Genomic DNA, 27,009 nt, shown 5'->3' on the forward strand with positions numbered 1-27,009 from the left:
TCTGCTGCAGTGAAAAATCTCTCCCACGGGTCTTCCACAACTGCCAGCGTGGCTCACAATGGTTCATGGGGTTTTAGTCTTTGAAGGGTGAGCTGCTCCAGCCTGAGAGCAAAGGCTCTCTTCTCCAGTCTCTAAAGCCTCTCAGCATCTCTGTGCTCCGGCGGGAGCGCTCTTTTTCACGGGCTGCGCGTGGATCTCTGCACTCCCCATGCACTTCAATGAATGAAAGAGAAACAATTTGTTGTGTTACAGCCCTCACCACGGCTTGCAGGAGAATCTCAGCTCCGGTGTTTGGAGCACCTCCGTCCGTCCTCTCCCTTCCCCACCGACCTTGGTGCCGCCACGTTTTCTCCTCACGGCATCTCACTTTTCCTTTCTCTCTGACTTGGAAGAAAGTCAGTGTCTGTAAGTTGCTGCTGAGAAACTGATCTTGTCTGGACTCTGCATTGGGGAACACTCACCATTTCTCTCGTTGCCGGCTGTGAGGTGTTTTTTGCCTGGTTCGGCGCGAGCCACGCCAGCTGCGTGGAAGGCCCGGCCAGCACCGTGCAGGCTGCGCTGGCCCCGGAGGCCTGCGCCACGCGGTCCCGGCTGCCTGTGGCTGCCCACGGCTGTTCAGGGCTGTTCACGGCTGTTCAGGGCTGCCCACGGCTGTTCACGGCTGCCCACGGCTGTTCAGGGCTGCCCACGGCTGCCCACGGCTGTTCACGGCTGTTCAGGGCTGTTCACGGCCGTTCACGGCTGCCCACGGCCGTTCACGGCTGCCCACGGCTGTTCACGGCTGCCCATGGCTGTTCACGGCTGTTCAGGGCTGCCCACGGCTGCCCACGGCTGCCCACGGCTGCCCACGGCCGTTCACGGCTGCCCACGGCTGTTCAGGGCTGCCCACGGCTGTTCACGGCTGTTCACGGCTGCCCACGGCTGTTCACGGCTGTTCAGGGCTGCCCACGGCTGTTCAGGGCTGCCCACGGCTGTTCACGGCTGCCCACGGCTGCCCACGGCTGTTCAGGGCTGCCCACGGCCACTCGTGGCTCCGGGCTGGCCCCTCCCGGTGGCCCGGCCTCTGCCGTCGGCCCGGGATGCCCCCGCGGCCCGCTCCAGGACAGGGCCCAGGGGCCCCTCCTCGCCCCCCTCGGCGGGGAAGCAGGAAAAGGAACTTTTCACGGTTCCTCCGTTCTTAAAATGTCACCACAGAGGCGTTTCCAGCTTGTTCACTTGGCCTGGTAACCTGTCCATCCGCTACGGGCTCTGTGCCCGTCACAGAAGTTTCGAGCAGCTGTTCTTCCCTCTTTTTTTTCTGCCCCTACAAACCAAGTTTTTGCTAAACCACCACACAGGCTTATATTCAGGCTCTAACCTATGGGCATTTTATGTCTAAAATTGCATTTCTTAAGAGAAGAGGGGTTGGATTAAACCAAGAAATACGGGCGTGTAGCAACAGGAATACTGCTGTAGTATAGCCTATTATGGGATGTCAATTATACATGTGCCATATTGCTCTGTAAATAATTTCATGCTGAGCCAAGAGCTTGGGGTGACAGGATGAGGTGGAATGGCTTCAAATCGACAGAGGGTAGGTTTAGATAGGACATTGGGAAAGAATTCTTCCTTGTGAGGGTGGGGAGGCCCTGGCACAGGGTGCCCAGAGAAGCTGTGGCTGCCCCTGGATCCCTGGAATCGTCCAAGGCCAGGTTGGACGGGGCTTGGAGCAACCTGGGCTAGTGGAAGGTGTCCCTGCCCATGGCAGGGGATGGGACTGGATGGGCTTTAAGGTCTCTCCTAGAGCAAACCAGTCTGCCATTTTAAAATAGATAAACTAAGGAATATTTCTACTGGAGATCTTACAACTTCAGTCTAAACTCTGACATAAATTTTAATGTTTCTTGAAAAATTCACACAGCATAAAAGGAAAATCTCAGCAGACATTGCTTCATCTGATGTCAAAACTGGTAATAGTTGAAGCAGAACAGGGAGAAATAATCCATAAAGTTCCATTATTATTGGTTATCATGTGTTGTCAGCCACTGTCACGTTGTGATTTACGCAGTGTTAATGCAATGCCATCATTGATACCAAAGGATCCAACAGCTGTACAGCACAGTGCTACGAGGAAATTGCAAAATCTTGCCATTAAACTGCAAAATGACATTTTTAATAGTAACATCAGAATTTTAATGCCCCAAAATTAGTCTTCTTTCCAGGAGTTTTCAGCATGCTGTCTTATCAGAGAAATCACACCGCAATTAGCTTTCCCTACGCCCTGCACAATGTCAGGGAACAAATATTATCTTCCCCTTGCAACGTGCAATGCATTGATACTTCCTTTAAGCCTTAATTCACTTTTTTTTTCTCTTCCCATCAATGAAGGCAGTGCTCCACTTACTGAGGAAGCAAATTACTTTTCCATTATAATGTAATGATGCAGGAGAGTGGTATTTTCTAACAATAGAAAATAAAATCTCGCTGTCTTTCTGAGCAAGAAAAACACTTCACAAGTATTAAAAAATGCTATAAAGCAAAATAAAATTAGCTTCCAGTGGATATTGTGATAAATAACAAATTAATGCCAGAAATAAATTTGCTGCTACTGTTCCTGTTTCCGCTGCCTTTCTCAAATCAGGTTCATTATCTGTAGTTATGCCCGGGTTTGGGAAGCAGTAGAGAAGAGTGGGGATGCATTAGTTCAGGGTATGAGCTTGATGTCTATTATCCATCCATGAGAGCCACCAACTGTCCTTTCCAAACTTTCAATTAATGGGCGATTTCAGAACTATTTGAACATACACCTTGAGTGAAAAACTGCTAAAAATCATGTTTAATGACAGACAGAATAATAAGTCAAAGTGTCAGGAAATAAATTTTCCTCAAGCAAATCTACTTGTTACTGTCAAAATTAAAAACATCACTTGGCCATAAATATGCACAGGAAATGTTTCTTTTTCCTTCTAAAAAGGTACAAGTTGTCACAAAGTTGCTATTCATTAGATAAAAATCTTTGCCAAAAAAGAGATGAGAACCAGTTTCTGTATTTCTAGGAGTCTGACACTTCCACCTTCACACTAAGATACAAGATCCAAGTCTCTCTGTTATTTCTTCTTCCTGTAATTAATTATTTACACAGTTTGGAACAAAGACTGAAGGCAGCTCAGCTGAGAACACTAACGTGGCACTAGGGCAAAATCAGGGTTCAGAACTGGATGTCTCACAACACAGTTAAATGTCCTTTGTTGTCACTGACTGGGTTTTGTTCTGAAACTGAACCTAGAAATTTGAGTGCCTAAATTTCAAAAACCCACTTCATTATGGGACACAATATAATTTCTGTTTAAAAAAAGAGCAATTTCCCATTTGAGGTAAATGTCTTCATAATTATTTTTTCTCTCCACACACATTTATTGCTTAACCTGAATGTCCCACATTGCCAGCCTCTCCCTTGGTGTGCTCTGCATGACTGAGGGGTAGGAAAAAGATCTAATGATTAAAACTGATTTTAAAGATATGTTGTTTTTAACACCTTATCTTGTGGCATCGACCTTAAGCTGAAGGAGTGTCAGTCACAGTCTATCATGCTGCAAGTAGCAAAGGCCTCTGTCCTTCTGAGAGCTTTGGATTGGCAAGATCCAGTTCAGAAATGCTGAGCTGGGACCTCTTATACTGGGCTGTGCCTTTTCAGCCACAGCTGAAAACCCAACACAATATCTTCTATCCTGGCAAGGACTGGTCTTATCAGGTGGCACAGCAAGAAATTGATTTGGTTTAATTGCCCATTTTGGCAACTGCTGAGAAAATTTTATGGCAACTTCAGAAAAAAAAAAAACCAAACCCAAACAACACCCCTAAATCCCAAATACATCTCTCATCATGAATAGATTTTGTTCTACCGTGAGATGACTTTCTGAGCTAAGCGAGAGCATCCCTGAGGAGGTTAATTTTAAAATTAACCCATCTGTATTTGATTAGTGGGCATTTTATGAAGTTCACACAGAGCCTGACTGCACAGAGATCATGGAAGTATTTCTACATCAGGTGTCAGAATAACATTTACTTGTTCCTTGTCATCATCTGTTTACAGTCATCAAACCACTTTCCGTTTGCAGTGAATTATTAGTAGCAACATCAAACTCTTCATAACAGCAGGGGCAATAAAATATACTCTTTTCTCCTTAGAGAAAGTGTGAAATCTTGTGTAGAACTTCAGCATGATAAGCACAGGAAGCACATTTCATTGCCAAAGAAATCAAAATATTAATGGAATAATGGAACTGGAAATGGAATGCTAATGGAAAGCCATTGTTACTGCTAGTTTGAGGTAATTTAACTCTGTTGTGGCACCATTTAACAACCTTGTGACTGATTAATGCAAAACAATGACATGGAGCTGAGCCTGGATTGACTGACAACACTCATTTGCACAGGAGAATGAAATAAAAACTATTACCTTGTGCATAATGCTGAACCTGCAATTTAGAAACACACACACGGTTGGAAAATTCCAACACATTTACATATAAAAGCCTGATCTAGTGAATCTATAGCATTTAGTTTAGCTGCAATAAACTCGCTATTACACAACAATTTAAGACATTTAGTTAAGTAGAGTCAAGGGCATAAATATAAAATTGAAAACACTAGGATAGGATGAAGTTTTACAGAAAAATAAGGACACAAGGAATCGCAAAAGATCATAAAAGCCATATAAGCTGTATATGTTTGCCATCTACTTCTAATGGGTTTTTGACAGGAAAACTAAATTTACTGAAGTCAGAATAGTTCTCATCTACCTGTTCTTCCTTTCCTTGCTGAATACTATTGAATGCATGAGATTACACACAAAAAAAAGGAGCACAGGCGTTTGGGGGGGGGGAGGGGGGAAGAAGAATAGGAAAAGCACTCAAAACCCCATATTTGCTGGCTAGTGGAATAAAAATTCCTAGTCCACCTGCATGAACCCAGCCATGTGCCATTTGGAGATCATGTACGGCATGTGTGATACTTTAACATCTTCCTTTTCTGGCACCTCTCACCCACATGATCTAGAAAATAATGAAAATATTGCAAATTAAAGAATTTCAAAGTTTCATTAGATTTGAATTTCATTAAGTGTTTGTTGCTTCTCCTCCTGTCCCTGAAGAGACAGAATTAAGTTAAATTGGTGGGAACAAATTCTCACCTGGTAAAAAGTATTATTAGAGTCCAAGAAGCCACAGTGACTACACCACATAAAACAATCTGAGGAATATACATCATACACTTGCTGTGACTTCTGGTCCATAAAATAGGAATCCACTTTGTGCTCCTGAGCTAATGAAAATGGGGAGGACTTTGGAGCCACTACATTTCTACCCTTATTACTTAATAGACTTCCCACATATCCATCGCAGGTAAGAACATTTCAGGTCTAAACTCCTCTCTGGGATGATGTATTTCTTCACTGCACCTCTAAAGCCCTTCTGTGCTATTATTCTGCTAATGTTAATGCACAATGAACATTCAACTCCATGTCTTTTTGCCAAGTGCCCTCTCCCTCCTCTTTCCAATAATTCATTAAACCCACATGTTCCAGGAATCATTCCTACTTTGTTTTTTCCTAACCATTAATCTCTTCATGCTTTTCACTACTTTAAATCCTGTTCAAATCCCCATTCCCTCCCTATCATTAGGTGAAGTTGACTGCTTCTTGTAACTTTGATGAAGGATGAAATATAAATCCCTCACTATGTGGAGCCCTGTTTTAAACAACCAGGAGGGGAAAAAAAAAGAAGTATTTTTTTCTTATAACTTGCAGAGTGAAAATATTTGGTTAGAGGAGCTCAGGTAGCCAGAAGGACTCAAACGTGGCTTCATGGGGGAAATATTTCTGATATAAGATTTGTTATCTACCAAACTATGAATGATTGGCCATTGCAAACTCTTCAAGAATCCCTTAGAAGCTCCTTTGACTGGAGCAATAAATTGGTTTATTTCGTTGTTATATGCTCAGGGTTTTCCATGTGTGTAATTACAATCAAAATCTTAAAACTCAAAATTTTGGTACAAGGCGAATGGTACAATTTTTCTTTGTAGAACTTAGAACTTAATTTTAGCCCAATTAATATTTAGACTGCCTAAACAAAATTCATCAGCTTTTATTTGTGGTTCAACTGCAATCTTCTATATTAGTTTTTTGTGGAGTTAAATCTGGCAGAATGCCATTGGACACCGAAATTTGGATTTATTTTGCACAAATATGGTATCTAGGACACATATTCCCAACCATATATGAGAGCTACAGAAACCAGAGTGAACTGGAAGAAAAATGTATTTAAATCAAAGGTTGAATAATCTGGGCGTGTCTGAACCTCGTTTATGGAGAAGAAGCAGGAAAAATGGGAAGGATTACACTAATATATCTCAATTCCATGAGTGTAAAATTACAGATACCATTGATTTTTAACCCAGACTAGGAATTCATGTCATCCCTTCCCACTGAAAACCAGAGTTATTTCTTCCACGGTGTTGCTTTTTCCTTCCTGCTGCTTTCATTTGGATAATCTTGTTCACCTGCAGCCATCTCCTCTTCCTGTTTTAATCTCCTCCAACCAGGGAATTATCCCTCTCTCCACCTCTGGAGATTTAATCACCCCGAAGTTCAACAACAAGATTAGTGTTTGCATATTTGATGGGATTTATGCTGAACTAGTGAGAAATTTTGGTCAAAATACTGGGGTTTTTATCACACTTCAGTCTGTTATATAGGAAAGTCTTCAATTTTAATGGCAGTGCATTGTAAACTCTTCCCATACCTCAAGTATATCCAACAATAATTACTAAATTGCTGTCAGTGGCAAGTTTATGAAGATAGCACATTGTTGGAAACAGCTTCATAATTTAAAAGTTTTCATTTTAGAAACTCCTTAAGCTTCTCTTAACATTTTATACCATATAGAAAACATTTACCCTAACTCATTTCTCAGATTTTTCCTTCTAAAATTTCCTGCTTTAAATTTTCCCACAGGCAATCAGGAACCTTTGGATTTAGTGATGCCTCCAAGCTGTCCAAGCCAGAACTGAAATTACAGCTGTGTTTCTTACAGTGCTTTGGGTTCCCTTCTCTCCTTTTTCTGGTTTTGTGCCACTTAAATTTTATGGATATTAAGTTCTTTTTACCAGCCTGTTAAGAAAGAGAAAACTGCTCTGTTTATGACCCCAGAACCTGTGGTATTCCATAGGTGACCCCCATCTTTACCAAATTCTTCGAATGCTGAATATTGCAAAACTTAAGTATTAACATGGTAAAGGTTGGAAGCGTCTTTTGCCACTGGAGCTCCTTTAGTGGCTCTGTAGAGGAATCATGGTGGGGTTCCTTGGAGCACCAGCTCTGCCCTGACTGATCCCTCTGGCGGCTCCACAGCAGGAGTGGGAGCTACTTCTGAGCTCAATGGAGGGGCCCAGAAACCTCCCAAGTGTGGTTTGGTTTCAAATAGCTCCAAACAAGGAAATTTAGTATGAAACCCTGAACCTCCACGTGGGAAATGTCTGAGGAACCCTTCAGAGGGTGTTGGACTCTGATGTTCAGAGAAGCTGTGGCTGCCCCAGCCCTGAAAGTTTTCATGGACAGGCTGGATGGGGCTTAGAGCAACCTGGAATAGTGGAAGGGGTCCTTGCCCATGGCAGGGGGTGGTGTGATATCTTTCAAGGTTTAAGGATGTGCTGGGGAGAAGCAGATAGATACACAGAGCTGGTAACAGTTTTAAGCCCTTGTGACACGTTTTGGGAAGGACACTGGACAGTGAGAGTGATCCAGGTAGAAAACTGGTGAAATAGTGCAAACAGCACTCCATTCCCATTCCCATTCTCTTGAGGAATATCCATACATGGTTTTCTGAGATCTTTTTAGTATCTGGGCCTACAGTGGGATCATCACATTTAAGGGCCAGGACACCAGCAAAGGTTGGACAACAGAATCACAGAATCGCTAAGGGTGGAAAAGACCTCTAAGATCACCAAGTCCAACCATCAGCCCAGATCCAGCACCATGTTCACCACTAATCCATGTCCTCAAGTGCCATATCCACATGTTTTTGAACACTTGCAGGGATGGTGACTCCACTATTTCCCTAGGCAGGCTGTTCTAGTGCTTTACAACCCTTTCCATAAAGACATTTTTCCTGATATCCAATCTAATCCTCCTCTGGTGCACCTCGAGGCCATTTCTTCTTGTCCTGTTGTTTAATATAAGTGGCTGGATGTGAATGCCCTGGGCCCGTGATGCTGGTCCTAACTGGGCTGGAGGAGCAGAGCCTGTGCTGGTGTGTGAGCTGTGTGAACACTGGCGGATAGAAACCCTTGAATAGAAATTGTAACCCATCTTGCCTCACAAACTTCAAATGAGCTGTTCTTGCAGCTGTTTGCACCACGACAAAAATACAAGCCCTTGTTTAAACAGTGGTGTGTCTGATAGTTAAGGAGAAGGGAAACTAAAACCGTGTGTGAAAGTTAAGAGGATTAAATAGGTGTGTATAGAAGCTGAAAGTTTTAATCAGTGTGAAAATCTCTTCGAGCAGGCTCGTGGAGGCACTGCTGGGAAGCAGAATTGGAGTTCAATGTGTTTACGGTAAACTTTATCTTGACCATCTGCCACCACTAATCAGATACAATTGGCACTTTTAGTTTGAAGAGAAACATACTCAAGACCTGAGATCCCTCCTGGATAGCAAGGATCTCAAAGTTTATCTGCACACAACACTTCATTTGAATTTGTTTACCTTGGAGGAAAACAAGATTAAGGATGAAGCATATGCTCCAACAAACCACTGAATTGGTTTGAGGTGATAACTGTGGAAAAAAACTCCAGGGGTAAAAGTAAACCAGTGAAATAAGTTCAGATTATGTTGATTATGTTGATGTTCAGATTATGCAGGTTCTTTCCTAATCACAGTATTGTGACAAGTGTTGGAGCAAGTCCAGAGGAGGCACCAAGATGCTCAGAGGGATGGAGCAGCTCTGCTTGGAGGAAAGGCTGGGAGAGTTGGGATTGTTCAGCCTGGAGAAGGGAAGCTTTGGGGTGACCTAATTGTGCCCTTCCAGTGCATGGAGGACCTGACAGGAAAGAAAGAGAGAGACAATTTCCAAGGGATGGAGTGACAGAATAAGGGGGAATGGCTTCCCACTGCCAGAGGGCAGGGATAGATGGAATACTGGGAAGGAATTGCTCCCTGTGAGGGTGGGGAGGCCCTGGCACAGGGTGCCCAGAGCAGCTATGGCTGCCCCTGGATCCCTGGCAGTGTCCAAGGCCAGGCTGGACACTGGGGCTTGGAGCAACCTGGGCTAATGGAAGGTGTCCCTGCCCATGGCAGGGGTGGATTGGGAAGAACTTTGAGGTGACTTCAAACCAAACCATTCTATGATTCTATGAGTGCTCAGAGGGCAGGTAAACCAGACTTCATCTCTCTCTCCTCACACTGGCTCAGGGTCTCACCTCCAAGCGTGTCAGACATTCTCTACTGCAACTCAATATCCAACAGACCGGTAGTGCCTCACCATTTTCCTGCTTCTGTTTTGGGGGATTAGGCTCCAAAATGCAAAAGTGGCAAGTGAGGAGCTTGTCTGATTGCATAACTAACACACTTTGTCCAGCTTATATAACATTTCCTACTCACATTTTAGAAGACTGCATTAAATTTTGGCATGAGAAGTATTTCTGTCCCTGCATTTTATTTAATTTTTTACCTATAATGCAGCTGTATCTATTCACAAAGATGTGATATTTCAATGGCACAGGTGACAGATCTGCCATTTAGATTCCTTAGTTACTTTTGTTGCCTTCTCTCTGTCATTTGTAGGTCTTAAACTGACACAATATCATTGATAATTTTTGATGGAAGGTTTGTCTGCTTGTTGGAGGGTTTTTGTGTTTTTGGGTGGTTTTGTGTGGTTTTTTGGCTGTGTTCATTCATTCATTTGGTTTGGTTTGGGTTTTGTTCTTGTAGTTGGGTTTCTTCTCTTTAAAAAAGGAAATGTTTTAACGACCAAAATATGCACAAACCTTTTGGGAAAAATGGTCTGACTGGAACTGCAACTTCCTTGAGGGAAAATGCCTGTCATGTGTAATCCTCCTGGTGAGATTATGTGTGATATCATCTCTGTGGGGGGAAAAAAAAGAGAAAAGGCAAATTGTTTTTGTGAAAAGGTTGGCTTAATCCATAAAGAAAAGAGGATCTTATACCAGATTCATTCCTTCTCCACAAAGAATATGAATTTTAAAAATTCAGCTAGAAGTTGATTAACAAGCCCTCCAATTATTGTCAGGATGTGTTTGCCTTTCTATTGATTTTTTAAAAACCTATTGTTTGCAGAGTTTCAAATCCTTTCTCTCTTTCTCTCTCTCTTTCTTTCTTTCTTTTCTTTTTCTTTTCCTTCCTTCCTTCCGAATTCCTTCCTTCCTTCCTTCCGAATTCCTTCCTTCCTTCCGAATTCCGAATTCCTTCCGAATTCCTTCCGAATTCCTTCCTTCCAAATTCCTTCCTTCCTTCCGAATTCCTTCCTTCCAAATTCCTTCCTTCCGAATTCCTTCCTTCCAAATTCCTTCCTTCCTCCCTTCCTCCCTCCCTTCCTTCCTTCCTTCCTTCCTCTGGAAGTCTTTGAGAGAAAAGGTTGCTTGGGATGACAATAAAAGCAACAACAGCATTGCTCCACAAGAGCAGCAATTTGAAATATTACAGCTTCATCCTTTTCCAAATGCTGTTCTTTTGGGAATACTTTCCCTGAACACAAACAAGGCAGTTCCTAACTCATGGGAAAGACAGATTCTAGAGCAGTGCCAACCCCTGAAGAACTGCACTACCACACCATATTTTGACAGCTCTTTACTCCAAACTCTTGGACAATATCAATGTCACATCTGATAAGACAGCCCAGTCTCCCTTCCTCGTTTGGGGTGAAGACCTGCCTGGTTTTCAAAGAAGGCAAAGATAAGACAGGAGCTGGGATTAATTTGTTGTTGTTGTTGTTTTACAGAAAGAACATGTTAAAAAAACCCCAAGCCCTAACATTTTCCATTAATTTATAACTTCTCATTTTGGATGGCATTTGGGGCTGAATTAAAATGAAATCTTCATGAAAAACTACTGGAATCAAATGACTGTGTATTATTCCCAAACGGTTTGTGTTTGGTTTTCTTTCCCCAAAATAAATCCTGACATTTCTACTCAAAGAAACCTTAAAATGTTAAAAAAATCCAACAAAACTCCCCAAAGAGTAAGCTTTTCCTAATTGAGGATTGTTGCTTTTAAAATTCACATCTGCATATTGATGACCTAAAATTTATTTGTGAAAGAAAAGGAATAGGATGTAGTAATCAATGAGGATTGACAGGTTTTGATTGTATTTAATTTTGTTTTGACATATCTGGAATGCACAAAAGACTTTAAACGTCTTGAGCATGCAAGAACAAATTCCATTAGTAGAACACCAGGAAGAGAGAAAATAGCATGCAAGACTTTAATGTAAATGAAGACATTTATTTAATGTTTTTATTTTATTTTATTTATATTATTTTTAGCACAGCCCATGAAAGATTATATTCTAGTCTGCGCTAATTTTCACATAAGAGAATTCTCATGTCTGAACTCAGTACTCTGCCAGGCAAACATGAACAAACAGATCTTTTTGAATATTATAGGAGTGTGGGCAAACAATTCCTAAAGAATTATTGCCAAGTCACTTTGCTGCCAAATGTTAATCTCAGCCAAAGAGATGTGATTAAGAAAAGGCAATTAAAAAATCCAGCAATGTGGGTTAACATTAATAGGAAAAATACTAATACAGCTGTGAGAAACTAGTGAATCTTTTCCTGTATTTCACCTGGGGGGGAAAGAAAAGTCCCAGGAAAAGGAGTCGTCTTTTCCTTAACACCTGTCGGGAGTGTGCTGGCAGGACTTTAAAGATCAATAATATAATTGTACATCCAGAGCAAGATCCTTGTGCAATGGCTGTTAAGGAGAGAGAGGTGAAACAATAGGTGTAATCCCATTCATCTATCAGGGACAATATTGCCTCAAAAAATATGGGAAGGGAGCAAAAACCACCAGGACCAACCTGGCCCTCCCCCAGCAGGATCCAGGAATTGTCACCCAGAGCTCTGTGGTCCCTCCACTGGCTGCACCCTCTGCTGAACCTGGGGTAGGGAAGAAGATCTAGAGATGGTACCAAAACCAGGGAATCTCCTACCTTCCACACCTCAGGAGTTTCCATTTCTCCAGTGCCCCCTTTCTTTGCTCCTCTGTAGGAACACCTGTCCAGGTTCTTGGCCCTGTTGTGGTGCTGCAAAGACCCCGCTGATCTCCTCGTTCATGCCCCCACAATCACCACTTCCCAGAGAAATCCCTGTAGAAGAACCCTGGAAACTCTGCACCAACCCCTTCTGCTCTGTGTGCTGCTCCCAGACTTAATAATCAACTTAATGATCTTCCTAAAATATTGCATGTGAGATGCCTGTGACATTAATCAATGTTTAACAAAGGCAGGAGTGCTGCTTGCTGAATATAAATACTTGCACAAAAAGATTTAGCATTTGTTTAGTGAGCTTAATTAAAAAGCTCTACTTGATGTGAGCAGTGCCCTTTGGAGGATCTAAACTCCTTGATGAAGAAATAAACTGTTTTCCCTCACTTAGAGCTTTCTTTTCTTCCTAAATGATGAGTGGTTGAAAAGATCAGAAGATAAATTCTCATCTGCTATCTTAATTTAAAAGCTATTTTAACATTCTGATAAGCCCAGGAGTTTTGGAAGGCTTCATTTTGTTTGCCTCAGTTGTCAATGAACAAACTTAAGGTAATTAACCAAAGTTAGATATCTCAAAAACATCCATAGTCTTCGCATTTAGCACAGGAATGGGAAAATTTAGGTAGGAAACCCCACATCCACTAATGAGAAAACTGCTTTATCACCTGTTTAATGCAAGTGCCTAATTCCAGTGAAGGTCAAGGTTGACACATTGTGCTGCATTTAATCTTGTAGAATTATACAAATGGAAAGCATAATCAATAATCAAAAGATGTGGAATTAAAATCTTCAGATAGTTGAGAATTTGATAATGTTTTTTCACTGCTGCAGCTAAGGCAGATCCTGAACTGCTCTGAACAAACCCCAGTTGATTACACTAAGCCAAAAGTTTCTGAGTTTTTCTGACCCTGCAGTTTCTACCATTATATAATGTATATATTATAGACATTAATACAAAACCTACACAGTTCTATGCCAAGCCTGGAATAGGCAGTAAAAAAAAAAAAAGAAAAAAGAAAGAGAAAGAAAAATTCATTTCATGTCATTTGGTTGAATTTTCCCAAGTTTCAGTTGTCTGCCTATTTTATTCCATGAATAAAATTACAGGTTATTAATGACCCGGATGAAAGGGAACAATGTACTTAGCATTAAAACAAACAAAAACAAATAATCCAAAAGTTACTGGTAATGAAAAAAATTCCCAAAGTTATGTGGTAAATGAGAAAGTAAAACTCAGTAAGGTTTATATCAGCCAAGGGTTTCCCATGACTTCACACAAACAGGCATGGCTGTAAGTCCTACATCTCATTAGAAATATTTCAAAAATCCTCTTTGGAGACACTGATGCTTCTCTAAGGTGAAAGAAAGTAAAAGATCTGCCACTGTAAATTGTACAGACTGAAAATTGCAAAAGTTAGGCCTTTAAAATGTTCTACATATTGACCTGGATATTACTAGAATATCACAATCAAATAATGAATAATAATATATTGCTGCAGTAAAATCAATCAGTTAAAATCTATATAAACACCTTATATTTCAAAATTATTGAGAGAACATTTGATTTATCAGAGCTTGCCTTTTCCCCACTGTTGGGTAATTGCTTGTATATTCTTAAAATTATGGAGTCTTTCTATGAGAAAAAGACCCCAACAAACCAACCTTTGAATTCTCAGTTTTTCCTGGAATGGAAAATTATTTTAATCTGAGCTTAATTTGTTTTCTTTTTTTACCTGATGCTGCCAGCAGCATTTGGGGCTTACTTCTTTTCATTAGGAAAAGGGATTTCTGACAGTCAGGCTTTTGGCATGAGTCCATTCAATTAAAAATAATGCAGAAAATTTCTATTTACCTTATCAGAAGAATAAAATAATACTGGATAGTTCTTATGTGGAAATGCAAAGACCTTGTCAAAGTCCTTGTTATTCCATCATTTACCTCTGTAGATCTGGCTAGCAACCCAAAAGGATTTTATGACCCAGTGCTCCCATTCAAGTTTGCTTCATGTGAACTCGTGAAAGTCAAATTCAGGGACTAAAACCTTGAGCCAAAGCCAGCTGAAGACACAGCAATTCCCACCTCCACGGTGGACCTGGGAAATGCTTCCTATGATGTCCTAGTACTGGGTGAGATTCTTCAGATCTTGTGTTTAAACCAGGTTTTACCAAAGAAAACACTAGAGAACTGTGAGCAAGTCTGAGGCTTCATTTTCTGAACAGGCATGTCCTGACAGCTACGAAATCCCCGAGATTCCCTTTTCCAAAGAATTTCTATGGGACGTTCACATTGAACTAAAACAGAGCCATCATTACTATAATTTTTGCATCTGTAAAAATGGGGCCTGGTTAAATTTCTTCAGGAATTTCATCCAAGTTTTTACTGGAATCTGAAGCAAGAACTATAATTTTTCACCAGTATTTTTCTCCCATGAGCAGTCTGCTTCTCTAATAGTTATTTCAGAGGACAGAGATTATTGTGGAAACATTCAAATTACTGGAAATTGGGAATGACTCCCAGTTTTACTGATTACAGAAGAAGTACCTTTCATTTTTCCTTTTTCCCCCTCTGCTCTTGAAAAGGTAACTTACCTCTCACAGCATGCTCAGACTAATTTCTGTATTTTATCATCAGGGTTCATTCTTGATGATGAATGTTTTTTACCCTGCACGATTCCTGAGCAAAAGGCTGGATAAAAAGGGATGGATATATTCTCTTGGTGCTACCTTTAGTCCCAATGTTGTACTGAAGAATAAGAAATTTCAAACATAGACAGTTAACTCTTCCTGTCACCTTAAAGACAACCAAAAAGAGACTGGTCAAGCTTGGATTTGTATTGGATTAACAATTATAAATCAAAATGCAGACAGCTCTAACCCTCTACAGCCTCAGCTGCAGTTGGAAAAGCCTTTCCTGACTAAAGCAGAACATTTCAGTCTATTGTTGTTGTTGAAAAAAAAAAAAAAGAAATTATTAACCATCTTGCAGATTTTGGCTGCAGATTTTGGGATGGAGGGGAGCCCTAGGAGTCAACACTTCAGGCCCTCAGGTCAAATACAGCATGTGGCACTCGGAGCTCGTGTTTATTTGCTTGGTCTCCTAGTTAACAAACACCAATTTATCCTTATCTTATTCCAGTGGATCTCAAATGCCACCCAGCATGACAATATCTTCCTTCTAACATAATGGCAGGAGATCTGTAAAAATCCATGGACTCCAGCCCACCCACAGAACACAGATGTTCACTCCTTCTTGTGGGCCAGATCCCAGGCAGCCTCTGTGGTACCAATCTTAACACAGTCCTAGTTCCCAAAATAGCACCAACAATTTTTTTTTGCATTACGAGTTAGATTTTTATGCTTTCTTCCCATCTGTTCCCTAATAATTTGCTTACTGCTCTCCATTCCTGTATCAAAATAAGTAAATTTTTCTCTTTTTTTTATCTGTTTCTTTGTTCGTTTGGGGTGTTTTTGTGTGTGGCTTTTTATTTTTATCCTATAATATTCTAACATTCCACCTTTCTTTTCCCCCTTTCCTAGCTAAAGAAGCATTATTGATTCCTCTCTATGGCTATCACTCAATATATTGGAATAATGTGGAAGGAGGGATTGGAATGAGATGCTCTTTCAGGTCCCTTCCAACCCGAACCATTTTATGATTCTATAGATACAAAAGAAATTCTTCCCTTTGGGGGTGGGCAGGCCCTGGCACAGGGTGCCCAGAGAAGCTGTGGCTGTCCCTGGATCCCTGCAAGTGTCCAAGGCCAGCTTGGACGGGGCTTGGGGCAGCCTGGGCTAGTGGAAGGTGTCCCTGCCCATGGCAGGGGGTGGCACTGGGTGGGCTTTAGGGTCCCTTCCAACCCAACAACAAGTTGTTCATCCTTGCTCCTGGACGGCCCTGCAAAGGGCAACTGCAAACCCCCCTCACTGGGATGGAACAGGGTATTTCTGCTCTACATTAATTCTATACCATTAGCAAAAGATTTGCTTCCTTTTTCAGATCATAGGATCACAGAATGCCAGAAGGGTTTGGGCTGGAAAGGACCTCAAAGCCCATCCAGTGCCACCCCCTGCCATGGGCAGGGACACCTTCCACTAGCCCAGGGTGCTCCAACCCCATCCAACCTGGCCTTGGACACTGCCAGGGGCAGCCACAGCTGCTCTGGGCACCCTGTGCCAGGGCCTCACCACCCTCACAAAGAGGAATTCCTTCCCAACATCCCCTCTAACCCTGCCCTCCTCCACTGGAATATTCACCATTATTTCCTCTTGTAATTTCCCAGTTGAAATTGGAGCTATGTCAACATTTCAGCCATTTTTGAAATTCTATTCCAACAGCTCATCTCTGGAGTTTTTTCATGTGGCTCCTGAACCATCTGAGTTCTCAGTTTTACTCTGCCTCCTAAAGGGGGAAATTATGGAATTCTTAAATTTGGTGGAAGGAAACCCTTTTTCCCAATGAGCCCAGTATTTTCACTTCATGGTTCTTGATCCTAAATTTAAGTGTTGCACACATCACATGTGCAAAAGCCTCGGTATTTTCAGTGGATCCTCTATCCTGATTTTCTAGGGGAATTCTCTGGTGAGTGTGTGCCTAACTGTAAATGAATACTCTCTGCCTTCTCTGGCTCAGGAAAAGGTCTTTACACTTGTGTTCTTTGTTTCGCAGCAGCTGTGGGAACAGATCCTTTATCATATTTTATTTATCTGATACATCCAGATGGAGTTCTGTGATCATGAAGGCATTTGGGAATGATTTGTAACCCAAGCAAATTTTAAAGAAATTAAACCTAATTTTTTTTTTCTGGGAATTTGCAGAAGGTGCTTCCTTTCTGGTGCTGCTTTTGCTGCTCTGCAGCCCAGCTGGAACTGGAAAATGGTACAAGCTGTAGCAGAAAATGTCATCTCTATGGAAACTTCCAAACCCAATGGAGGATGATGGGCTCAAGTTTACAGAATGATCAATATTTTATTCTGAGCTCATTTCTAAGTGAGGCAGGATAAATTAAACTCCTGATTGGACAAGTGGTGCAAAATTCCATATAGAGGTGGAAACTCCTGAAGTGGACTGAATTGAGGGGTGGAGTGTCTGGGGCTGAATCCTCATGCGAAAGAGGGACTGGGACAAAGAAAACTTGCACTGCGATATTTACCATGGAATGGTATCTGGCAGGAGGAAGAAGGAACAGCATCACCTCTGGACAGGTTTGAAAAGTTCATAGGGGTAAAAGAACTGCTTATTTTCTCTGTTGGCTTGAGTGTGTAAACAACATAGGATTGTGTTTTTCCTCTCTCTCCAGTCACTTCATCTGTATTCCCTTATCCTCACCTCTGTTTTTTTATCACTTGTCTCCTATTTATATATTGTTCCCCAGTCCTGAGGTCTGTCACTCTTGGGAAGACTTTTAATTTTTTTCCCAGACATGCCTGGACTTATCGTCCTACCTGGAACCCACTATGATCCATGACCAACAGATGGGCTTCTTGACATTCTTATTTAGTTCTAACCTGCAATCCAATTTTCTCTTATTTATCTGTATCTATCTCAAATCTATTTGGTTCTGCAGTCTAGTCCTATTTCCATCCTTTTCCCTGCACTCTGTGGAAGTGTTTGCTTTCAGAACTGGGCCAGCTCCGTTGCTCTGCTGGAAACCTGGTCCTTGGTCAGAGGGAACAAGAGCAGGAAGACGATGATCAATCTTCCCCCTCAGCCGGTGGTAATAACCTTGTGAATTAGGAACATCCACGACACTATTCCAATTATTACACTTAATAGACACTGATAAAATGATGCTCTTGGATTTTTTGGAACATTTTCTGAAATTCTTTAGAATTTGTAATTATTTATAAATAATGTTTAGCCTGCAGTGATGCCTTCTACATCTTTAGTGCTGTGCATGATGTGAAAACACACTTTTAAAAAGCTGTGGCACATCCACGGCTTCCATTTGCAGTGGCTGATTTGTCACTGCGAGGAGCTGTGTGACAGCTCTGTCACCGCACTCTTTACCCACTCCTGTCCCCGCCGGTTCCAGCTGGTTCCAGCCGGTTTGCAGCTGGTTCTGAGCCCCCTGCCCCGCTGTCCGAGGGGTGCTGGGGAGTGGCCCGTGGGGCCAGCAGCGTTCCCGGGTCCTTTGTGACGAGGGGCTGCGTGTGCCCAGAGCCCCTTGTGACGCCGGGGCCGCGCCCTGAGCAGGAGGGTATCAAAGGGGGCAAAGAGCCCCGGGGTGCGCACTCCCAGGAGAGCAGCTCCGGCAGGAGACAGCATCTCCCGGGGTACTACAGCGTCGGAGCGACTCGGACATGTCCACGGACATGGAGAAGAGCGCCGACGTCAAACCAAAGAAGATGTGGCTGCGCTGCCTGAGGAGGCAGAAGCTGAGGGATGGGGCAGCACGCAGCTGCCTCGGGGCCCGGGCCGGGCTTGCGGGCACGGAGGGAGCTGCTGTGCCAGGGCAGCCCTTTGGATGCCACGCGGCCGCCGGGTGCTCAGCCTCGGCCTCCTCCGTGCAGGGGCGCAGCTGCGAGTCACGGGCAGCCCCGCAGGAAGCTGAGGAGCACCGTGACTCCTGTGCTGACCCTGGCGCGCAGGCGGCAGCAGCAGAGAGCCGGGCAGCGGCCCCGCACAGCCCCAGGGGCTGCGGGCAGGCTCTGCTGCACTCGCTGCGGCGCGGCTCCCGGGCCATGCTGAGCAGGGTGGCGGCTGTGATCCGGCGACGCGGCCAGCAGCCGGGGACACAGCGGCACCTGGACCAGGGCACGGGCTCAGGGACGGCGGCAGCGGCCCCCGCAGCAGGGGCACAGAGCCGGGCAGCTGCCCCGCACAGCCCCTGCTGCGCCCCCAGCCCCTGGCCCGGCCAGCTGGAAGCTGTCGGTGGGCAGGGAGCAGGGACAGCGGTGGGGGCTGTCAGGCCAGAGCCAGAGATTGAGGAGACGACGTGTGTCCTCCTGGAAGAAGACTGGGAAGGGGAGAGCCCCAAAGAGCTGTCCCAAGGAGAAGAGGGAACAGATCCAAGCTGGAGACCTGGAGAAGAGAGGCCCCCTGTGAGGCCACGCGAGGCATGGGCAGAGCACGGGAACTTTCGCCCGTGCACAGCCACAGGCCCAGCCCCAGCTCTACCCAGCAGAGCCCCTCACAGCCGGATAAAGGCCTCGACTTCAGCCCCAGTCCTGGGCCTCTGCCCCGCCCACCCCTCACCCAGCCAGGTGGAAGCTCCCAGGCAGTGGGCAAGGGCAACTGCGAACGGACTCCTGGAAGAGCTATGGAGCGAGGACGGTTCCAAGGATACCCAAGGCAGGAGTAGCACGGAAGAGGGCATCTCAGTGTCCTGTTCCTATCACCCCAAACCACTGGAGCCCTGCAGTGGCACAGGACGACTCCTAGAGCTTTGTTCTCCAAACGCAGATCAATCAGTGTCCAGTGGGGAAGACAGCAATGACCAGGAGTCGTCACGGGAGAACAGGAACAAAATCACAGTCTACCATATCTGGGTGAAGCCCTTCTACCCAGTGCTCATGGTGGACCCTTTCGCGCTGCTGGCAGAAGAGGCCAGCACTGACCTGCCCAGCGCATCTCGTGCCCTGGCAGCTCGTGCGGACACCCAGCCAGCAGCTGCTGCCCTGCCCGGAGCTCTGGAGGAAGAGCACCTCGTACATCCCACTGGTGAGGCACAACAGCTGGCAAAGACAGCAGCTTCTGCTGCCCCTGGCGCGCAGGCGGCAGCAGCAGAGAGCCGGGCAGCGGCCCCGCACAGCCCCAGGGGCTGCGGGCAGGCTCTGCTGCACTCGCTGCGGCGCGGCTCCCGGGCCATGCTGAGCAGGGTGGCGGCTGTGATCCGGCGACGCGGCCAGCAGCCGGGGACACAGCGGCACCTGGACCAGGGCACGGGCTCAGGGACGGCGGCAGCGGCCCCCGCAGCAGGGGCACAGAGCCGGGCAGCTGCCCCGCACAGCCCCTGCTGCGCCCCCAGCCCCCGGCCCGGCCAGCTGGAAGCTGTCGGTGGGCAGGGAGCAGGGACAGCGGTGGGGGCTGCCCTGCCAATAGCAGACGGTGAGGAGCAGCCCTTCTCCAAGCTGGAGGAAGGCTGGGAAGTGGACAGCCCCAAAGAGCTGTCCCAAGAAGAACATGGAACAGAGCCAAGCCAGCGTCGTGGAGAAGAGAGGCCCCCTGTGAGGCCACGTGAGGCATGGGCAGAGCACGGGCCAGCCACGGGCCATGGCCCAGCTCTGCCCAGCGGAGCCCCTCATAGCAGGTAAAAGGCCTCAACTCCGGAACTGATTCCTGAGCGCTGCCCCCGCAGGCCCTCGCCAAAGGAGCTGGAAGATCTTGGTGGGCAGGGGGCAGGGGCAGAAGCAGAGCCATTCCCGTCAGTGTCACCAGCTGGGGAGGGGTCCCTCTCCAAGGAGCTCACGTCTGTCTGCAGCATGCCAGGGCTGTCCACAGAGTGGGCAGCAGACTTAAATCTGAGCTGGAGTGCTGCGGAAGAGAGCGCCTCAGTGTGTGTCCCAAGTGACTTATGGTCAGAAGACACAGACCTAACCAGGAGGACTGAAGAAAAGAAGGGCTCAGTGGACCCCCATGCAAGCCATAGGCAGAGAGCTGGGACTCTCAAGCTGGATCAGCTGGAGGCAGCCCAGACGTATCCACGTGATGTGAACACACTGGTGTTCTACATGAGCACGGGCACAGAGTCAGAGGAAGGAGGTCTGTACTGAATGGAAGATGCAGGGAGAGCTTGCAGGGAAATGGAGGCTGTCCTGGGGGCCATTTGGTGGGAGGAAGTTGCTGGAGTGGGACAGGTGCACGTGCGAGCGTCTGCAAGGCCTGCGCTCAGCTGCAGCTGTCCCCGTGCTGCGGCCGTCCCCTTCAGGAGGGTGGTGTTGGCACCTGCCTGGCAGGCTTGGGATGGATCAGTGCCCTTCCCCAACCAATGTGGTTTAAAGGCCCCCTCACCACCCTGGCAAGGTCCCAGTCAAGGACCCTGTTATCCCTTCTTTGTGACCTGGACCTTAACAGTAAACCAGATGTGGCAAAGCAAATGCCAAAAGCAAGTCAGGCTTCTGGTCGGAGTAGCCAAAACCCTGACTATGGCATCGACATTTTCATCAACGGCCTGGACAAGACAATGGAGGGCACCCTCAGTCATTTGGCAGACGACACCAAGCTCAGTGGCAGTGTCGATCTGCTGGAGGGCCAGGAGGCTCCTGACTGAGGGGCCATTGTAGCTGCTGCCCCAAGGATTGGAGGAGCAAAACTGGGAGAAGGAATAGAGTTAAAGTCTGCAGGGGAAATTAGGGGTAGATGTTAGTAGAGCTCCCTGCTAGTGTTTTAGATAACAAAATAAAGGCCAATCTCATGCCTTCTATTCCTATTTAATTAATAAATTACAAACTGGGGCTCAGCCTAGGCAGTGATATAAGAAAGCCAAGTGTTTAAGCTAAAGAGCTCTGAAGGTTTAAACTAGGCATTCATTTGTAAAGAAAAATGGTAGGAAGCTCTTTTTGTTCCTGATAGTCTTATTGAGCACTGGTTCTAGAATCTGTTCCTCTGGAATATGTTCCTTAGGCAGTGGAGCTGTAGCTGTTGCTACTTTAGAAGAAGTTAGATAAGATGCTTTTATTGAAATAAATGGATTGAATTGATAAATCAGAAGCGCTTCTTGTTTTCACTGCACTGTAGTCGTTGATTTGGGGAGGACATCCTGAAGCCCGAAGCCTTTGTCCGTGTTGTGCAGGGGAGCAGCTCCCAGGCCGTTTTGTGGAACTCCTTGTGAGGCACACAGGGATTTTGCTGCCAGGACATTGGATCCCACTCGCTGGGGCAGGTGCCCCCAGAGGTGCTGCAGCACTAAAATGCAGTTGCCAGTGCAGCTCTTGCTGCCTCGGTGAAAATCTCCTGAGACAAGGAGCCTGGCAGGACACGTGCTTGGCAACAGCCAGTGTGCAGCTGAAACGTCCAGGATGGCCCAGAGTGCCACGCTGGACACTGCCTGTCCTTGGGGTTCAGAGCAAAGCAGATGCTTGGTGTGTCTGTGCAGTGTGCGGCTCCTGCTTGCTCCCAAATGAGCAATTGCCAGGAGATGTGTGCAGAGCTGCCTGGGCTCCCTGAGCAGGCCTGGCAGGGGCTGCAGCACGTGGGGTGGCAACGCAGCCTTGCGAGGCTGTGAATGTCTTGGTGCTCGCCCAGAGGGGGAATGGTGTGGGCTGAAAGGCTCCGTGTTTGCCAGGCTGTTGCAAAGGGAAAGGGAGAATCCTCCTGAACTCGGGCAAAGGGGACCTGCAGCCCACTGAGGCGGCTGCTGAGCACCTCCTGCACCAATCCTTCCTTCCCGTGCATTTCCCAGCCTGGTCCATGTGCCCAATTTCCAGTGCCCAACAGGAGCTCCTGTACTGATCATCTGAATCTCCTCCACATCACCAGAGTTTTGCATCGGAAGCAGAGAGTCCTGTTCAGTCTCACAACTGCTCCTCCTTTTAAACTCCCTGCCCTGCCTGTAGCTCTTGGCTGAGGCATTCATGCAGTCAGCTGTGACCAACAGTTACTTTATTACTTTTTATTCCTCTCTGCGTCAATAATTTTGCTGATTTGGTGTCATTGCAGTGTTTGCACGGTGCTGGGCCCTGGTTGGCACCAACCTTTCTGCTCGGTTTCTCTGCAGCAGTGTGTGTGGAAGGTGTAAGCTGGTAAGGAACGATGCCAGTGCAGATTCCTGAACACCGGGACGGTACAGAGAAGCAACTGAAGTGCCACAGAAGTGGCTGCGGTGGTTTGGATTGATGTAATTATTTGGAATGAATTCTGAGTAGCTGACTAAACCACATCTTTCTGATTTCAAAAGCTTAGAAAATACTGGTAGAGCTTAAGTCGGAAAACAGGATTATGTGAGTGCAGCCTGCAATCCTGAACGAGGACACCTGACCATGAACTCTCAAGCACTGAGCCTCTCTTGGCTTCTGGAAAGTTCTTGTGTATGCAGAACAAAGTGGCTTAATTTGGTCCTTTCTTATGAAAACCATAGTAACTTTTATTCTAGAGCTATTGTGGAGGAATGCAACTGTTTGGGGTGGAAAGAACCTGAAAGCTCATCCTGTGCAATGGGCAGGGACACCTTCCACTGTCCCAGGTTGCTCCAAGCCCCGTCCAGCCTGGTCTTGGACACTGCCGGGAATCCAGGGGCAGCCATAGCTGCTCTGGGCACCCTGTGCCAGGGCCTCCTCACCCTCACAGAGAAGGATTTCGAACAGCAGATATTTCAGGGTGGTTCCTTGGAGGACTTCATTGATAACCTGTTACATTACAGAAGCCATCAAAATCTCTCTCTGTTTTCTCTGAAACCTCTGTAAATCCACTCAATGAGTTTCTTTCAAGTTTAATGGTTGTTAGTCCTTGTCACTCAAGGCTTGATTGAAATGGATGGCCTGTGACCGCATTTGGTTAACAAACATTAAGCTCCATCATTTTTAGATATTTAAAATAGATCTGCCAGATTCATAGGCAAAGATTTGATTTAGGAAATAACATATAGAATTTTTCCATATAAGACTTCAATGCCTATGTACTTCAGAGCCCTTTTTCTCTGTTTAGCCCTTTGGCAGAGGGCATGATCTCTCTTAAGTGAACCTGTTATCTCTAAAACAAAGGCAATAGACTTTAGTTGAGTTACTGCATATCACAAAGAGGTTAAGGAAAAATTATTGAAGCTCTTCAGTACGTAAGGAGGTTGACTCTCCGGAGAATGGCTTATATTTTAAGGAAATTTGGAAAGCATTTAATGTGAATTCCGTTTTTAAGAGGTTGGAAAGTTTGAGTGTTACTGAACATTAAATAATTAACAAATAATGACAACTCTTACAAAGGATCCTTCATTCAGCAATGGATCTTGATTTAATTAACACCATGTCAATGGGAATGGCTGGAGATGTGCCAGGGGAGAGTCAGGCTGGAGATCCTGGGGTGCTGGGCACTGCCCAGGCTCTCCAGGGAATGGGCACGACCCCAAGGCTGCCAGAGCTCCAGGAGCGTTTGGACACCGCTGCCAGGGATGCACAGGGTGGGATTGTTGGGGTGTCTGTGCAGATACAGGGGCTAGACTGGGTGATCCCTGTGGGTCCTTTCCCACTCAGGATATTCTGTGATTCCGTGAAACACACAAGACATAACATTTATCCAGTCTTATTTTTAATTCTTCTGTGTCCAGAGCTGTAACGGACCTGTCAACCTTTAGTCAATACAGAGCCAAACCCTTGAGTCCTGAAAACCTTAGAAACTATTCTTATAGACACATCAACCCCCTAAATTAGCATTGTCAATGCAGTTCTGTCAAGGCAGATTTGAAAAAAAAAAAACCAAACCCAAATTATAAGGATTTGAATTTTGTTGCTATGTAACCACTTTGCTCTCCTTACTAGAAAATCAAGGATATTGCCAAGCTATTCTTGCACTGATGAAAAAAGTATAGCTGCTAATCTGAGTGGTCCTTTTTCTGCTTTCTAAAGAAAGCAATAATTAAATATAAGAGAAAACTGTAAGAAAATCAAGGAAATGGGACCTTTAGACTTTCAAAAAAGAAGAGTAAACTCAAGGACATGATCTGAAGTTCTATACATGCATTGGAAGTCAGACCTGTTTGCAAATAGGTCCAGGTTTACACATGTCTAGTACTATATGCAAACACATGATATAGTTCTCTATACAAACTTCGTCAGAAAAGGAAATGCATGGGGAAAATTTTTTTTACACCCTTTGTTCTAAAAAAACATATTTTGCATAATTCTCTAAAAAATTCTAGTGTTTAGACAAGGAAAAAATGTATTCATAATTAAATATGTAGACATTATTTTATGATTAAAAATAGTCAGCTCCAAATTTTACAGCAGCAATCAAGGCCAGTTTTCTCTTCTTACCTGAGGTACAAGTTTCTTAGTCTAGCTCTCTTTTGTTGTAGGGGCCTAAAAAAGACAAGTTCAATTTTTTAAAATTAAGAAATCACAAGCCACTTTCAAGCTTTATTTAGGGTTAAAAAAAAAAAAAAGAGAAGGTGAAGATTTCCATTTATCCTGTTGCCTTCAGCACTCAGCACTGCTCCTGAATCCTGACTTTTCAGACCCATCACCATCTCCAGCAGCTTATAAAAATAGTGTGGTACTACTCTTTAATGCTGTTCTCTACTCAACCCAAAGAAGTAGCATGTTTTGCTATTTATTTCTAGCAGAAGGAAAAGTGATGCTATAGATTTATTCTTTTTTATGTGCTCTTTATAGCACTACAGCTGCACCACTAAAACACTGCGTTCTCCCTCTCGCCACAACGCCAGGCCCCAGGAGGATTGGTTATTAACTCTAAATGAGTACTGCAGGACTGCCTTAAAAAGATTTCTGCTCTTGAATGTTGAGATAGAATGAAAATGGAGTGCTCCTGGGTGCCAAGAATTCCCACACAGCTGTGCTGTGACCGGAGCAATGAGCAAATTAGCCAGGAAGGTTTATGGGGGGGGTGCTATGACTCCATTTTGGCTTCAGTTCCCACACTGACTATTCCCTGAGTCAGTAACATTACCTGCAATAACCACATTTGCTTTTCATTTGAAGACTGAGATGATGAAAAAAACATCCCATTGTAATTTTCACTCCAAATCACATATTTGTCCCTAGTAAAGTTGGAGGGAAGTGAGCAAAAGCCCATAAACTTTGAAACTCATTTCAGTCTGCTGAAAAATTGATAGATAATCTTGTAGCTTTGAAATCAGTATAGAGCACACTTGGTGTTTATTGCATGACCTGAAATTAAATTCATTTTTGAAAGTTTTATTACAAAAAAATTATGCACTGCTATTTACAACACAATTGCTAAAAATTCCTGGGAATAACAGATTGCCATTCCCCAAGATTTTCTGCAAAGGCAGTGGCAGCAGCAGAGCTCTGCATGGGGCACAGCGTCACTGCAGCCTGTGTGCAAGAATGGGGATGGAAATCAGAGCTCCAGCTCCCACAGCATGCAAATACCTTGTGTTCTCCTGGCAGGATCTGCAAATCCACATGGCCCTGGGTGTGCACTTCAGCCTTGCTCACAAACCACCTGTTCCTCAGTCTTGGTAATGATGTTTTTCCCTTTTTGTCCCCAAAAAGGCCAGACGTTTTACTTGGATTATAAACAGTTTACCTCCAAGCTGCAGGCAGAGATCTTAATCTCAGTAATATTATTGCAAACACTGGCAGTAGCTAATGGAAGAACCCAATAAAACATGGATATCCGCTCGGAAGGACGTTGGAGGGGTCATTAAGCGTTTCATTGGATACAACCATTTTTGCTAGTCTTTATCAGATCATAAAAACAAGATATAGATCTATTATATCCATACACAATCTAATGAAAGGGACCCAAACAACGCAGAAACAGAACCTGGAGTGTTCTTTAAAAGGAAGGCTTTGACCTTTTCCCAGTACAACTGGAAAGGGCCATTGAAAGCAGCACACTATTGTCTGACCAAAACATCAGTGCAATTAGACCTTGTGGATCACAAGGACTTTGAGCAGCTCTCAGCCCTATCTGGGCTCTACCCCAGTGCCATTAGGTCTCACAGTCACGGACAGATGCAGGAAAACATTGGATCTGACTTAAACTGAAAAGAAATTTTGTGGCTGCATTTTCTTCTCTTTGCTTTCATAATTTTTCTTTTATTAGCTACTCCTTTTTGTGAGTATTATATGATTTTATGGTGCAAACATGCTCTTGTCTCATGTATAATCTCTCCTT

Source organism: Coloeus monedula (genome assembly GCF_965178545.1).
Source record: "Coloeus monedula genome assembly, chromosome: 9".
NCBI lineage: Eukaryota > Metazoa > Chordata > Aves > Passeriformes > Corvidae > Coloeus > Coloeus monedula.